Source organism: Macaca fascicularis, chromosome 17, assembly GCF_037993035.2.
Source record: "Macaca fascicularis isolate 582-1 chromosome 17, T2T-MFA8v1.1".
Lineage (NCBI taxonomy): Eukaryota > Metazoa > Chordata > Mammalia > Primates > Cercopithecidae > Macaca > Macaca fascicularis.
The window spans coordinates 90,837,136-90,851,402 of NC_088391.1; the positions used below are offsets into that span (position 1 = coordinate 90,837,136).

Here is a 14,267-nt window from a genome sequence, read left to right on the forward strand (position 1 = left end):
CAAAGCCAGCCCAGGGTCTAATCCTTCCTCTTCAGCTGCCCCATCCTGACCGAGTCTGCCCAAGAGAACACTCATCTCCCACTGCCCTTGCCCTTGCAACTCGGCCTGGCAATGCCTCCCAATTCCAATTCCAGCCAAGGAACCGAGAGAGAAAATGGCTAGGTGCTGCTTTTCTTAAGACAGTATTGGGCCGGGCGCGGTGGCTCAAGCCTGTAATCCCAGCACTTTGGGAGGCCGAGACGGGCGGATCACGAGGTCAGGAGATCGAGACCATCCTGGTTAACACGGGGAAACCCCGTCTCTACTAAAAAATACAAAAAACTAGCCGGCCGAGGTGGCGGACGCCTGTAGTCCCAGCTACTCGGGAGGCGGAGGCAGGAGAATGGCGTGAACCCGGGAGGCGGAGCTTGCAGTGAGCTGAGATCCGGCCACTGCACTCCAGCCTGGGTGACAGCGCGAGACTCCGTCTCAAAAAAAAAAAAAAAAAAAAAAAAAAAAAAAAAAAAAAAAAGACAGTATTTATTTCAGGTTTTTTTTTTTTTTTTTTTTTTTTTTTTGAGACTGAGTATCACTCTGTTGTCCAGGCTGGAGAGCAGTGGTGCGATCTTGGCTCACTACAGCCTCCTCCCAGGTTCAAGTCATTCTCCCACCTCAGCCCCCTGAGTAGCTGGGACTACAGGGGTGTGTCACTACACCCGGCTAATTTTTTTGTTTCATATTTTTAGTACAGATGGGGTTTCACCATGTTGACCAGGCTGCTCTCAAACTCCTGGCCTTAAGTAATCCACCCCACCTCCCAAAGTGCTGGGATTACAGGTGTGAGCCACCACGCCCCGCCTTTTATTTCAGTTTTTGAATAGGAAAGCATACATTTCAAAGTCCCAAGTATGAAAGGAGGTACGTGCATAGTTGTCCAGTTTCCCACCCCCCTCCCTTCTACCTGTCTCTCTCCTCTTCCAGCTTCACTTAAAGGCAAATGTTTGCTTTTTTGTCTGCTTCCTTGCCTTGCAAATACAACCAAATGTGTGTGTGTCTGTTTCCTTCCTTATTTTCTTACCCATGAGGCTGCCTATCAATACAGCTATATACTCTAGACCTATACGTGTTGTTCTTGTTCTGTTTTACTTAATATCCTTGACTTTTGGAGATCACTCCATACCTGTATGCACAGTGCTCCTCATTTCTTTTTTACTGCACGGTATTTGGGGATTTTTAGTTTTTAGAGAGAGGGTCTCACTCTTCACCTGTTCATAGTCCCACTGTGTTCCTCTGGCTGGTCTCAAAGAACTCCTGGGCTCAAGCAATCCTCCAGCCTCGGCCTCCCCAGGCACTGGGATTATAGGCATGAGCCACGCACCTGTCCTCACTGCACATTATCTGATTGTGCAGCTCTATTATAGATGCTCCAAACAGTCCCTTGTTGACGAATACTTGGGTTACTTCCAGTGTCTTATGATCATAAATAATGCCACAGTGAATAATTTTGTGCATGAGCCATTTTGTATTTATGCCTGATACCACTGGGGATAGATTTCCAGAAGTGGGATTGCCAGGTTGAAGGGTGATGATAAAATATGACTGGACTATATATTGCCAAATTCTCTGCAATGGAATTGTACCATTCGCCGTTGGGAAGCCTTTTTTGTTTGCCCTTTGCTCATTTTCCATCTCCCTTCTTCCTGCCTTCCTGCCAGAAGTTGATACTGGAAAGTACAGCAGCCATCCCACAACTATCAGGCTGCAAGTCACTCCCGTGAATGTCAGAGCTGGAAACCAGAAGAGCTCCCCAAGGCCTCTCCAGCCCACCGGCTCAGCCCTCCACTAACTGCCACTGAGCTTCTCGCCAGGGGAGGAACACAAACCCCTCACCCGTACGGCCCCAGTTATTCAGCTGCCTATTACGTACAGCCAAAGGCAATATAATAATTTAAATATTGAATAAGTTTAATTGAATTAAACTTGTTAAACAATGCTAACAATGTTTAAATTAGAGAATGTTAATGGGAAAGCCTGTAGCTCATTCGTTAGTTGGTACTTTCTACTGCAAGCTGAGCTGTCCAGTATGGTAGCCACTAGCCAGGTGTGACCGTTTAAATTCAAGTTAAATAAAATTAAAAATCCAGTGCCTCAGTGGCACTAGCTACATTTCAAGAGTTCAGGGGGCAAGGATTCTTGTGGTTGCTGTATTGGACAGCGCTTTATAGAACATCATCATCATGGCAGAAGGTTCCGCATTGCTATATACAATTCAAGGTAGCACTGAGGGGTCACTCTAACTATTAACATTTAAGAGGGCAGGCACGGTGGCTCATGCCTGTAATCCCAGAACTTTTAGGGGCTGAGGCAGGGGGATCACTTAACTCCAGGAGGAAAAAAGAAAAGAAAAAAAAAAAAAACATTAAAAAAATCTCCATCCTGATGACCTCCTATGTCTTCTGAAGTATTGCTAGAAACATAACTCTTTGTGATATTAGGCTTATCTATCAATTGGTAAATCCAAGATGTGATCCACGTCGGCTTCTTCTTTTTTTTTTTTTTGAGATGGAGTTTCACTCTTGTTGCCCAAGCTGGAGTACAATGGTGTGATTTCCGCTCACTGCAACCTCTGCCTCCCAGGTTCAAGTGATTCTCCAGCCTCAGCCTTCCAAGTAGCTGGGATTACAGGTGCCTACCACCATGCCCAGCTAATCTTTGTATTTTTAGTAGAGATGGGGTTTTGCCATGTTGGCCAGGCTGGTCTCGAAGTCCTGACCTCAGGTGATCTGCCCTCCTCAGCTTCCCAAAGTGTTGGAACTACAGGCGTGAGCCACCGCACCTGGCCAGCTTCTTCCATTATTAAAAAAAATAAATTCCCTGCAATTTGTTCCATCCTCATCAAGGGCATCTGTGCTGCAAAACCCAGCCCTGCCAGCATTGCTCTCAAAGGTGTGGCTGTAACACAGTGCGAGTGCATCTTTCAGAAACAGAACTTACAGGCCAAGAGTATACATGTATGTGTAGACAAAACCAGAAAACACAATCCCCAGAAAGGACAAGCAGTGTGTTATAAAAAAGAGATGACTCCATCAATAAGGCAGAAAACAGCTTGGGACTATGAAAACCACCAGAGGACATTTCGGGGTGGAGAGCTCATAGCGGATGAGAGAGGGCTTCCCATCTCCACTTCAGTTCTGCAGGGAAAGGCAAGAGCTGAGATGTAGAAAGCAAGGAGGACGTTAGCAAGTTTCTGAAGCTTTGGGGGTTTTCACACAGTGAGGATGCCCATATTGTGTGATGAGATAAAGTGAAATCATCTGTCAGCCTGTCTGTTCGCATAGTTATGCTATTCATAGAAAATGTACCTCTTTCCCCATATAAAACACCATATGCCTCTTTTCTTACCTAATTAGGTGCAGAGTGTGTGGGTATCCTAGGGACCCATAACGTTTTCCCAGGTCTACGGCATGTAGTAGGAGGAAGCTCATGCCAGTGACTCAAGTGGCCGTTTTGGGTCCTTCTGTAGAACATTCTTCAGAGATGTCAGAGCAATTAGAAACCATATTAATGAATAAATAAAAAATGAGTTTTGACTCCTGCCATCTATAGCACCATGAGAAAGGAAAGGAACAAAGATATCAACATTTTTTGGACTCCAAAGACACCACTGCACACCTCTTCCTGCTTCCACCTGCTTATAGAGCCCGAGTTCCATGATCTGCCCTTGTAATCACTACCTCACAACCACCCGTAATGCCCTTGCTGCCCCCTCCCTCGACAATCCTGTGTAACTCAGCCATCACCCACTCCATGTCTGCATCTGAACACTGGTAGGGGAAACCACCTGTGGCTGCAAGGGGCTGCGGGCGGGAGAATTGGCGCTATTGTCTAAGGAGGACAGAGTTTTGGTTTGGGAAGATGGACAAGTTCTGGACCTGGATGGTGGTAATGGTGGCACAACGAGAATGTACTTGATGCCACTGAACTGTATGCTTGAAAATGGTTCAGGGCCGGTCACGGTGGCTCACACCTGTAATTCCAGCACTTTGGGAGGCCAAGGCAGGTGGATCACCTGAGGTCGGGAGTTCGAGACCAGCCTGGCCAACATAGTGAAACCCTATCTCTACCAAAAAATACAAAAATTAGCCGAGTGTGGTGGCACACCCTTGTTATCTCAGCTACTCAGGAGGCTGAGGCAGGAGAATCTCTTGAAACCAGGAGGCAGAGGTTGCAGTGAGCCAAGATCAAGCCACTGCTCTCCAACCTCTGGGTGACAGAGTGAGACTATGTCTCAAGAAAAAAAAACAAGATAAATTTTATGTTATGTATATTTCACCACAATTTGTAAACAGTGTTTAAAAAGACACTTGCGGCCGGGCGCAGTGGCTCAAGCCTGTAATCCCAGCACTTTGGGAGGCCGAGACGGGCGGATCACGAGGTCAGGAGATCAAGACCATCCTGGCTAACAAGGTGAAACCCCGTCTCTACTAAAAAATACAAAAAACTAGCCGGGCGCGGTGGCGGGCGCCTGTAGTCCCAGCTACTCGGGAGGCTGAGGCAGGAGAATGGCGTGAACCCGGGAGGCGGAGCTTGCAGTGAGCTGAGATCTGGCCACTGCACTCCAGCCTGGGCGACAGAGCCAGACTCCGTCTCAAAAAAAAAAAAAAAAAAAGAAAGACACTTGCCAGGCATGGTGGCTCACGCCTGTAATCCCAGCACTTTGGGAGGCCAGGGCGGGCGGATCACAAGGTCAGGAGTTCGAGACCAGCCTAGCCAACATGGTGAAACCCCATCTCTACTAAAGATACAAAAACTTAGCTGGGCATGGTGGCACACACCTGTAATCCCAGCTACTTGTGAGGCTGGGGCAGGAGAATCACTTGAACCCAGGAGGCGGAGGTTGCAGTGAGCTGAGATCGTGCCATTACAATCCCGCCTGGGCGACAGGGTGAGACTTCATCTCAAAAAAATAAATAAATAAAATAAATAAATAAAAAGACACTCACCATTGTTGGCTGGCCTCATTTTAAATTCTGGTATATAAATAGGTAGTGGACCATTGGCCCTGGCCATCAATACTAACACATTTCCTCAGTTTTTCACTTCTCCACTCTCCAGATGTTTCTCCTGTCTCCCTCCTACACCCTTATCTCTTTCCTCCAGCAAGCTTTCAGTGAGAATACTGGAGCAATCCCACAGAAGCCCCCTTATCTTCCTATCCACAAAGCTACAAGCCCACCCTTACCTCCAGCCTTAGTCTATCCCTCCCTCTTGCTATTAGGGCTGAAACGTCCTGCTCTTATAAAAAACCAGCCTGTGGAGGCCGGGCACAGTGGCTCACACCTATAATCCCAACACTGTGGGAGGCCAAGGTGGAAGGATCACTTGAGCCTAGGAGTCCGAGGCTGTAGTAAGCTATGATTGTGCCACTGTGCTCCAGCTTGGGGAACAGAGCAAGACCCTGTCTCAAAAAAACAAAACGAAACAAAACAAAAACCCCGGCCTTCAAGGTGGTGGGGGTAGGGGGACAACTGCTTACTGGTCACAGAGTATTTGGGTTTGGGGTGATGAAAAAATGTTGGAACTAGCACAATATGGTCGTACTATATTGTGAATGCAATTAATGCCACTATTGTGTACACTTAAAAACAGTTAAAATGCACATTTCATATTATATATATTTTACCACCAAAAAAATATATATATATTTAACCTGAGCCCCTTGACTTGGGCTCTGATCCCACCGTGCTCAAGGACTTGATTCCTACACAGCTCTCTTTTGCTCCAGCACCGGCAACCTCTCCATCTCTCTCTGCCTCCCCGTGACCCTTCAAGGCCACTTGGACCAGGACCAGCATCTGAACACACCCTGCATCTCTTGCCTGTAAAAAACTCCTGCAACCTGCTTCCCCACAGGCTCCTGCTTGGACTCTGCCCCTTCCCAGCCCTCTGGGACACTGTCCAGGTTTTACTATCCCTGGCTTCACCCACCCACCCAATCAGCCTTCCACCCTCACCTGTCCACAAACCGTGCATAGCAGTGTCATTGGAAAACTCTGTGTCCCTCCATCAAGCGAGCTCTCAGCCTTCCAGATACACTTTTGACTTCCATGACCTCAACCCTCCCTAGTTTATCTCCTGCCTCACAGACGGCTACTCTGGATCTTTCTCTGGTCCTTCCACTTCCTGCTAAAATGCCTCCAGGACTCTCTGCTGGGCTGCTTCTCTTGTGGGCTCACACAATATCCCTAGGTAATGTGAGTTTAAATACTCATGGTTTTAAATATCAATAAAACCCAATATGCCCTAAAGCTTCCAAATCTACACCTCTAGCCCTCACTCTTCCTGGTCTCCAGATTTTATATCCTCCCATCTACCTGGCATCTCCACATAAATAAATAACTTCCCGTCCCAAATCAGCTCCTGCCCCTACTCATGGTGCGGCTCCCGCCACCAGCTGCTGGAGTCAGGTCAGGGTCCTTTCCTTCATCCTTCTCCACCGCACCTCTCTCTGTGGATTCAGCAAGTGCTGCCAACTGCTCATCTAAAACGTGGCCCGGACTTGTGCGCTGTTCTCCGTCCCATTCCCCCATCATCTGGAGCACTGCAATGGCTTGCTCCCAGGACATCCGGCCCCAACTCTCATCCCACAGAACAGCCAAACCCCTCCTCCAAATATTAAATAACATTATTTCATGCCCCAGCTTAAACCCCTCCAGTGGCTTTCCCTGGCCCTACAGTAACATCTCAACTCACAATATGGTCACAGTCCAGTCTCCATCTCTCAGCCTCATCTTGAACCACACTCTTGTTCCCTGTGGTCTGGCCACACAGGCCATCCAGCTGGCCCCCTGACTCAGTGGTTTTCAATCAGAGGTGATTTTGCCTCACAGAGGGCATCTGGCAATGTCTGGAGAAATGTTTTTTCTTTTCTTTTCTTTTTTTTTTTTTTTTGAGGCAGAATCTCATTCTGACATCCAGGCTAGAGTGTAGTGGCGTGATCACAGCTCACTGCAGCCTCTACCTCCTGGGCTCAAGCCATCCTCTTGCCTCAGCCTCCCAAGGAGCTGAGACTACTATTTTGTAGAGAGAGGGTCTTGCGATGTTGCCCAGGCTGGTCTCAGACTACTAGGCTGAAGCCATCCTCCCACCTCAGCTTCCTAAGGGATTACAGGCATGAGCCACCATGCCCAGCCTGGAGACATTTTTGACTGTCACAGTTTGGAAGGGAGGAAGCTGTTGCTGGCATGTAGTCAGCAGGGGCCAGGGATGCTGCTAAACATCCTATAAGGCAGAGGAAAGCCCCCCCTTAAAATGTTAGGTCAATCTAACATCGATGTAACATATTATTATTATTACTATGATCATTTTTCTAAAAATCCTACCTAAGGCTTTACTCAGAAATATGATATGCCTTTTAATATAGATGAAAGGAGTTAGAGAAGTCATTTTTTACCTACATGTTTCAGAGAAGAGAAGGCAGGAGTGTGGCTGAGAGCTGGGTCCTGGCACTGGGCGGAGCCAGTCACACATCTGTTTCTGCAGCAGTTCAGGGAAAAACAGGCCTTAGCCTAGGCAACATTCGTCTCTACAAAAACAATTTTAAAAAGTAGCCAGACATGGTGGTGTGCACCTGTGGTCCCAGCTACTTGGGAGGCTGGGCAGGAGGACCGCTTGAGCCCGGAAGGTCGAGGCTACAGTGAGCCATGAGCACGCCACTGCCCTTCAGCCTGGGCAAGAGAGCAAGACTTTGTCTCAAAAAAAAAAAAAAAAAAAAAAAAAGTAAAAAAGGCAGAGCCAGAGGCAGCGTCCATCCCCAAAAGGAAATGCCAAGAAAACAGCCTGTCCTCACTTATTGAAAGGAAAAAATGATTTCCTTTTACTGTTTAGTCTAATAAGCAGGAATCTGGAAACCTCTGGCTCCATGCTCTGCATTGTGATGTTGGGGAAATTCTGCAGGACTTTCAAGCCATCAAAAGCCAAGAAAAAAAAAAAATCCCAGAGAGGCAAAATTGGGGTGAGCTGTCACTAAGAATGTACTTAATTTGTGGTTATTTCAAGGTATGACATTCCATATTTTCTTAGCCTCATCCCAGCTTTCTTTTCTTCCCTCCCAATTATAAGACTAAGCAGAAGAATGAGACTCTCCTAGAAACAATAACGAAAGGGATTCTGAATGAACTGAGCAACTTTCACAGGAAAAGCACTGTGTTAACCATTGTGTGGTCCCCGAAGCGGAAATGAGGTAGGGAGGCCCGTGTCCTGCCTGAGACGTCAGCCCCTCTCACCTCCATGGGCTTTCACGCCCCTTACATGTATTGATTCATTATCCACACAGTGGAATATTACTCAGCCATAACAAGGAATGAAGTTCTGATGCATACAACAGCATGGATGAACCTTGAGGACATTATGCTGAGTGAAATAAGCCAGACACAAAGGAACAAATACTATATAATTCCACTTAAATGAGATCCCTAGAGTAGTCACATCCAGAGAGACAGAAAGTTGAACGGAGATGGCCAGGGGCTAGGGGAGAAGAAATGAAGAACTATCATTTCACGGGTAAAAAGATTCTGTTTGGGAAGAAGAAAACATTGTGGTGATGGATGATGTGATGATTGCACAGGAATGTGAATATACTCGATACCACTGAATTGTTCGCTTAAAAGTTTTACTCCTCGCAGGTGCCCCAGAAGAGCATTCCCGTATAAAGGTCAAGGTCAACAATGGCTGAGCACCAACACCCAAAGCGGCCTCTGGTGTATAAGGAGACCACACCCAGGGGAGGAAGGGCAGAGCTAGGGCTGGGAAGGACTGAATTTGGAACCCAGGGTGGAATCAAGCTGAAGAAGGCCAAAGCTTCTGCTATCTTCTGGTCAAGAACACGATTAAGAGCCCAGGAGAAAAAGAAAGGAGGCCCCAGCGTCTCAGCTCTGTGGGGTAAAGAAAGCGGAAGACAGAGTGGGTGAGAGCTCGCCTGAGCTAGGGAAAGTGTTGGGAAAAAAGTAGAGTCCAGAGGGGACAAAAGAAAGAAACTGTGGTGCAGTGGTGAGTGGGGGCTGAAAAGCTCCTGCTGGGGAGGGGAGGAGGCTGGGAGAGAAGAAAACAAGGCTGTGGGCTGTAGCAAGTGCCGCTGTTGGCAGGAGGGGAGGAGGCTGGCTGTATGCTTGGCTGGCTACCGCCCAGAAAAGTTGAACTCAAAGGAGTCGTTTGAGTTTAATACTCCCTCAGGACTGTGGAAGAGGAAAAAAGGAAGGGAGAAAAACGTCAAAAGTCTCCAGAGGCAGGAGCATTTTGTTTTAAAGGACTACCTCTTCGGCCTGTCCCTAATTTTCTGGGGTTTGTTCCTGGTTTAAAAGGAGAAGTTTTATGTCACCTGTGAGAGTCTGCATTTTTGTGGGATTCAAATATTCCTTAATTAGGTGTTGTCTCTTTACAGAAAGAAAAGACGCCTTTTATTTCCTTTTACTTTGCTATTTTAATTTACTCCCTTTCGTGTCTAATAACTAGGTAGGGGAATGTGAAACAGCTGCTGTAAAATATGACAAACCCTGCTCCCTGGGAACACTGAGAAGGAACTATCCTCCATCCCAGGGAAGAGCGCCTGCCTCCCTGCCCAGTCCCAGACCCGGCAAACCCTGTACAGGACAGTGCTCCCTCTCCCTGCTCTTTTGGTTGGGGGGTGGGGGGATGTTTGAATGAGAAGGACAGTCACTGGGTTGCTGGGAATCATACATCCACCTCCCGCAAGTGGCCTGTCTGTCCCTTTCCTTAGGCGTCACCATTCCCAGGAGGGTTGAGACTACTTTATCCAAAACTCGGGAATTTGCCCCTGTGAAACTCCGGAAAATCAGGGGGAAAAAAATCAGAACAAAAAAAAAGCAGCAGAAGTGGCCAGGAAATGTTTGACCTTGATCTACTGGGTCCTGACTGGTGTTCTTATTGTGTTCTCAGTTCGAGAAAAATGACAGAAAAGGGAAAGGGGTTGTATGCCGCTTTTCTACTGCCACAAATGTAAGGGTGGGCATACACCCTGTCTAGTTCGCGGTCAACCCTTCAGCAAAGCATCAGTAGTTGTCTGTGAATTGCAGAAGCTTCCCAAGGGATCTGGAACACAAATTTGCAGGGCAGCCCAGGGCACCGGTTTCCGTCTCCTGAGCTGAGTATGATGCTTATGCGCTCATTTTGCTGGCAAAAGAGCCTGTCATAAAATGTAATACTGACTATAAAACAAATCAGTGCTTTGAAACGACTTGCTTCAGATGTTTTCATAAATCCCTAATGGCTCAGGCACTGCCTGCTATTGATAATATCAATGTGTTAATAGTTCCTCTGAAGCAGGAGCACTGGGTAGGTCTGAACACACACACACACACACACACACACACACACACACACACACACACACAAAGATGGGAAGGCCACGAAACTGGAAGACAATGGTTTGGCTCTCCCTTGAATTCTAGCTGCACTTTGCTGACCTTGGAAAGCCAGAGCCAAGTGAGAAAGCTGATAGTCTAAATCCATGGCTGGAGCTCCCCCTTTAAAGTGTTTTAAATTCCTTAATAAAAAGTGTATTATATAGGTACACATGTACACATAAAAGCATGTAAGCACATCAGTGTTCACAGCACCATTATTCACAGTAGCCAAAAGGTAGAAACAACCTGTGTCCATCAGCAGAAGGAGGAATCCACAAAATGTGGTCTATACGCACAGTGCGCTACTACTCAGCCATAACAAAGAATGAAGTTCTAGTGCATACTACAGCAGGGATGAACCTTGAGGACATTATGCTGAGTGAAATAAGCCAAGCACAAAGGGACAAGTACAGAATGATCCCACTTAGATGAGATCCCAGAGTAGTCACATTCAGAGACACAAAAAGTTGAATGGAGATCGCCAGAAGCTAGGGGAGAAGAAATGAGGAACTATTGTTTCATGTACAAAGATTCAGTTTGGGAAGATGAAAACATTCTAGAAACGAATGGTGTGATGACTGCATGGGAATGTAAATGTACTCGATGCCACTGAATTGTATGCTTAAAAATAGTTGAAGCCAGGTGTGGTGGCTCACACCTGCAGTCCCAGCTACTTGGGAGGCTGAGGCAGGAGGATCACTTGAGCCCAGGAGTTTGAGGCCAGCCTGGGCAACACAGTGAGACCCCATCTCTTAAAAATGATTGAAATGGTAAATTTTATGTTATATACATTTTACCACATTTTTTTTTCTTTTTTGAGACAGAGTCTCACTCTGTTGCCCAGGCTGGAATGCAGTGGCGCAATCTCAGCTCACTGCAACCTCCACCTCCCGAGTTCAAGGGGTTCTTGTGCCTCAGCCTCCCGAGTAGCTGGGACTACAGGTGCAGACCACCATGCCCGGCTAATATTTTGTATTTTTAGTAGAGACCAGTTTTCGCCGTGTTGGCCAAGCTGCTCTCAAACTCTTGGCTTCAAGTGGTCTTCCTGTCTTGGCCTCCTAATGTGCTGGGATTATAGGTGTAAGCCACCATGCCTGGCCTTACCACAGTTTTTTTAAATGATGGGGAAAACATGCAAGCAATGGATATTAGGCTTGTCTACAACTTCCTGTGTCCTCTTCTACTGTGCCCCGAAATAAGGCCCACAGCTCTGCCTCTAGGGCCTCAGAGCACCCAGCTCCCAGGAAAGTTGTTACTCAGTTGAGCCTAAGAAGTTTTGTGTCTGCCGTTCCGCAGACAGTCATGGAGCCAAAGAAACCTTCCTATTAAAACTTTGAAACCCCGTCTCTACTAAAAAATACAAAAAACTAGCCGGGCGAGGTGGCGGGCGCCTGTAGTCCCAGCTACTCGGCAGGCTGAGGCAGGAGAATGGTCTAAACCCGGGAGGCGGAGCTTGCAGTGAGCTGAGATCTGGCCACTGCACCCCAGCCTGGGCGACAGAGCAAGACTCTGTCTCAAAAAAAAAAAAAAAAAAACTTCATTCCAATCTCAAAAGAAACTTAAGGGCCAAGCAGGATATTATACTTTTCATGATGCAATTTCTTGGCTTCTTTTTTTGTTTTTTTTAAACCAAGTCTAGTTCTGTCACCCAGGCTGGAGGGCAGTGGCACAATCTTGGCTCACTGCAGTCTCTGCTTCTTGGGTTCAAACAATTCTTGTGCCTCAGCCCCCCAAGTAGCTGGGACTACAGGCTTGCGCCACCATACCCGGCTAATTTTTGTATTTTTAGCAGAGATGGGGTTTCACCATGTTGCCCAGGCTGGTCTTGAACTCCTGACAAAAAACAATCCGCCGGCCTTAGCCTCCCAAAGTGCTGGGATTACAGGTGTGAGCCACCACACCCAGCTTCTGCTTCCTTCTTAACAGGCATCACTCCAATTGGAGGAGTCGGAGAAAAATAAATACTCCAATCTTGCCAGGGGCCAAAGACACTAAAGTTCTTGGAAGACACATTTCTGTCTCTGGACGACTCCAGTCCTCTGCTTTATGGAGTGGATATAAAGGATCTGGGCGTTGAAGGCTAGAAATCGCAGGAGGCGTGGCCAAGGAGGGGTGGCTAACAGGCAGTGGTTTTCCTGGACTCGCCTTGTGTCTCTAGGTGCTCTTTCTCCCTGAGAAAAGATGCCTGGAATCACTTCATGGTTCTGTCCTGCGCAGGTATGAACAAGGACCCAGCAGTGCTGCCGGTTCTGAGAACACGGAGCAGTGGCCTAGCAGCGGCCAGGACTCGCCCAGAAGTTTCTGTCAGGAACACAACAGACTCTTGCCCTAGGCCACAGTTTGTTCTAATGCGTGCTCTTTCTGGTCAGTTTACTTAAAAAACGGCCAGAGCAGTCAAACCTTTGCCCTCGCCCCTAAAAGGGGACAAACATTGGCATAGTTCCTCCCTTCCAAGGCTCCCCTGGGCCCTCCCTGAAATATCCCATACATGTCATTATCCGAAATCGCCCTGCTACAAACTCCAGGCTCCTGCTGCATGGGCTTTTATGTCAGTGCCAAACGTTCTTCTTTGCACCAGGTCAGGAGGATGAAACTCATGACTGGTGACAAGACAAGCCCTCCCAGAGAGAGGAGGACAGTCTGTGAGCATGATCCTGTTAGTTTTCAGACTGGTGAGTCCAGTGGCAAGGACCCTGGAAGGGTCCCATACGCCCTGCATGGGGAGCTCTCCTGAAAGGGTGCAGGGAACACAGCTCCGGCCTCCCACTGGTCCAAGGAGGGCCTCAGGTGGGACTGCCAAGGGGCCTGCAGTCCAGTAAAGAGAGAATCAGAGCAGAGCCTGATTAATAAACAGAACCTAGCCAGATAATGGCTTAAAAGCTGTTAGGACTTGGATTGGGAAGAAAGACGCATAATATGAATATGACTAAGAAAACTTCGCAGTCAGTATCCAGATTTTCTAAATCAACTACTTCAACAAATTCTCTGCCAGCTCATAAAATGTCCCCTGACGTGCCTTCCTTTCTCTAAACGATGCTATTTTATTAAATGGTGTAGGAGGTGGGAGAGAGGGGAGGAGTAGAGAGAGAAGTCATGGGTGAACATTTCAATTTTATTTTCAATGTAGCTTTTCTCAGTCTTGCTTCCTTCACCGCTGTCCTAAATTTGGCTAGGTCTGATAATTTCCAAGGTGGGATTTAGACGTGCTATAATTTGTGTGTGTGCACCTGTCTGATCAATATATATTTAGCATAGGTATTCTGTACACTGGAGCAGAAAGATGCACAACAGACTCAAAGGAGTATTTGTGTTTATCATGTTAGGCTCCCAGGTATTTTTAAGAAAATCATATTTGGCTTTATGCTTTAAGATTTCCTTTTCCTGGTAATTCTTCCTGAAGCCTGACCATTGTAACTTCTTCAGCTCAGACTCACTGGGGATGGGGGAAGAGGATTATGCAAAGCTACAAACCACTTTTTATATTTTAAAAGGTGCTCCTCCCAGATTGTTGACTGGCTGGTTGATGGTCCTTATCTGGATCTATTTCCTGTTTTTTAGGCTGACCCAAACTCTCAGACCATGGCAGGGTGAGCTGCAGCTGGGCAGCTCAAGGAGCTCTGCCATGCTGGGGAGGGGGGCTGGAGGGAAGCTTTTTTCTTTTTTCTTTTTTTAGACTGAGTCTTGCCCTATCGCCCAGGCTGGAGTGCAGTGGCGCCGTCTCGGACTGCAACCTCCACCTCCCTGGTTCAAACTATTCTTCTGCCTCAGCCTCCCGAGTAGCTGGAATTACAGGCATGCACCACCAGGCCCAGCTAATTTTTGTATAGTTTGTAGAGATGGGGTTTCACCATGTTGCCCAGGCTGGTC

At 47.3% G+C, this 14,267-nt stretch overlaps 1 long non-coding RNA gene across 5 annotated transcripts in view; it reads right to left on the reverse strand.

Moving 5' to 3' along the window:
• The window catches only part of LOC107128023 (uncharacterized), a 126,154-nt gene that overhangs the window by 109,562 nt on the left and 2,325 nt on the right, over nucleotides 1–14,267 (reverse strand). The window lies entirely within an intron of this gene.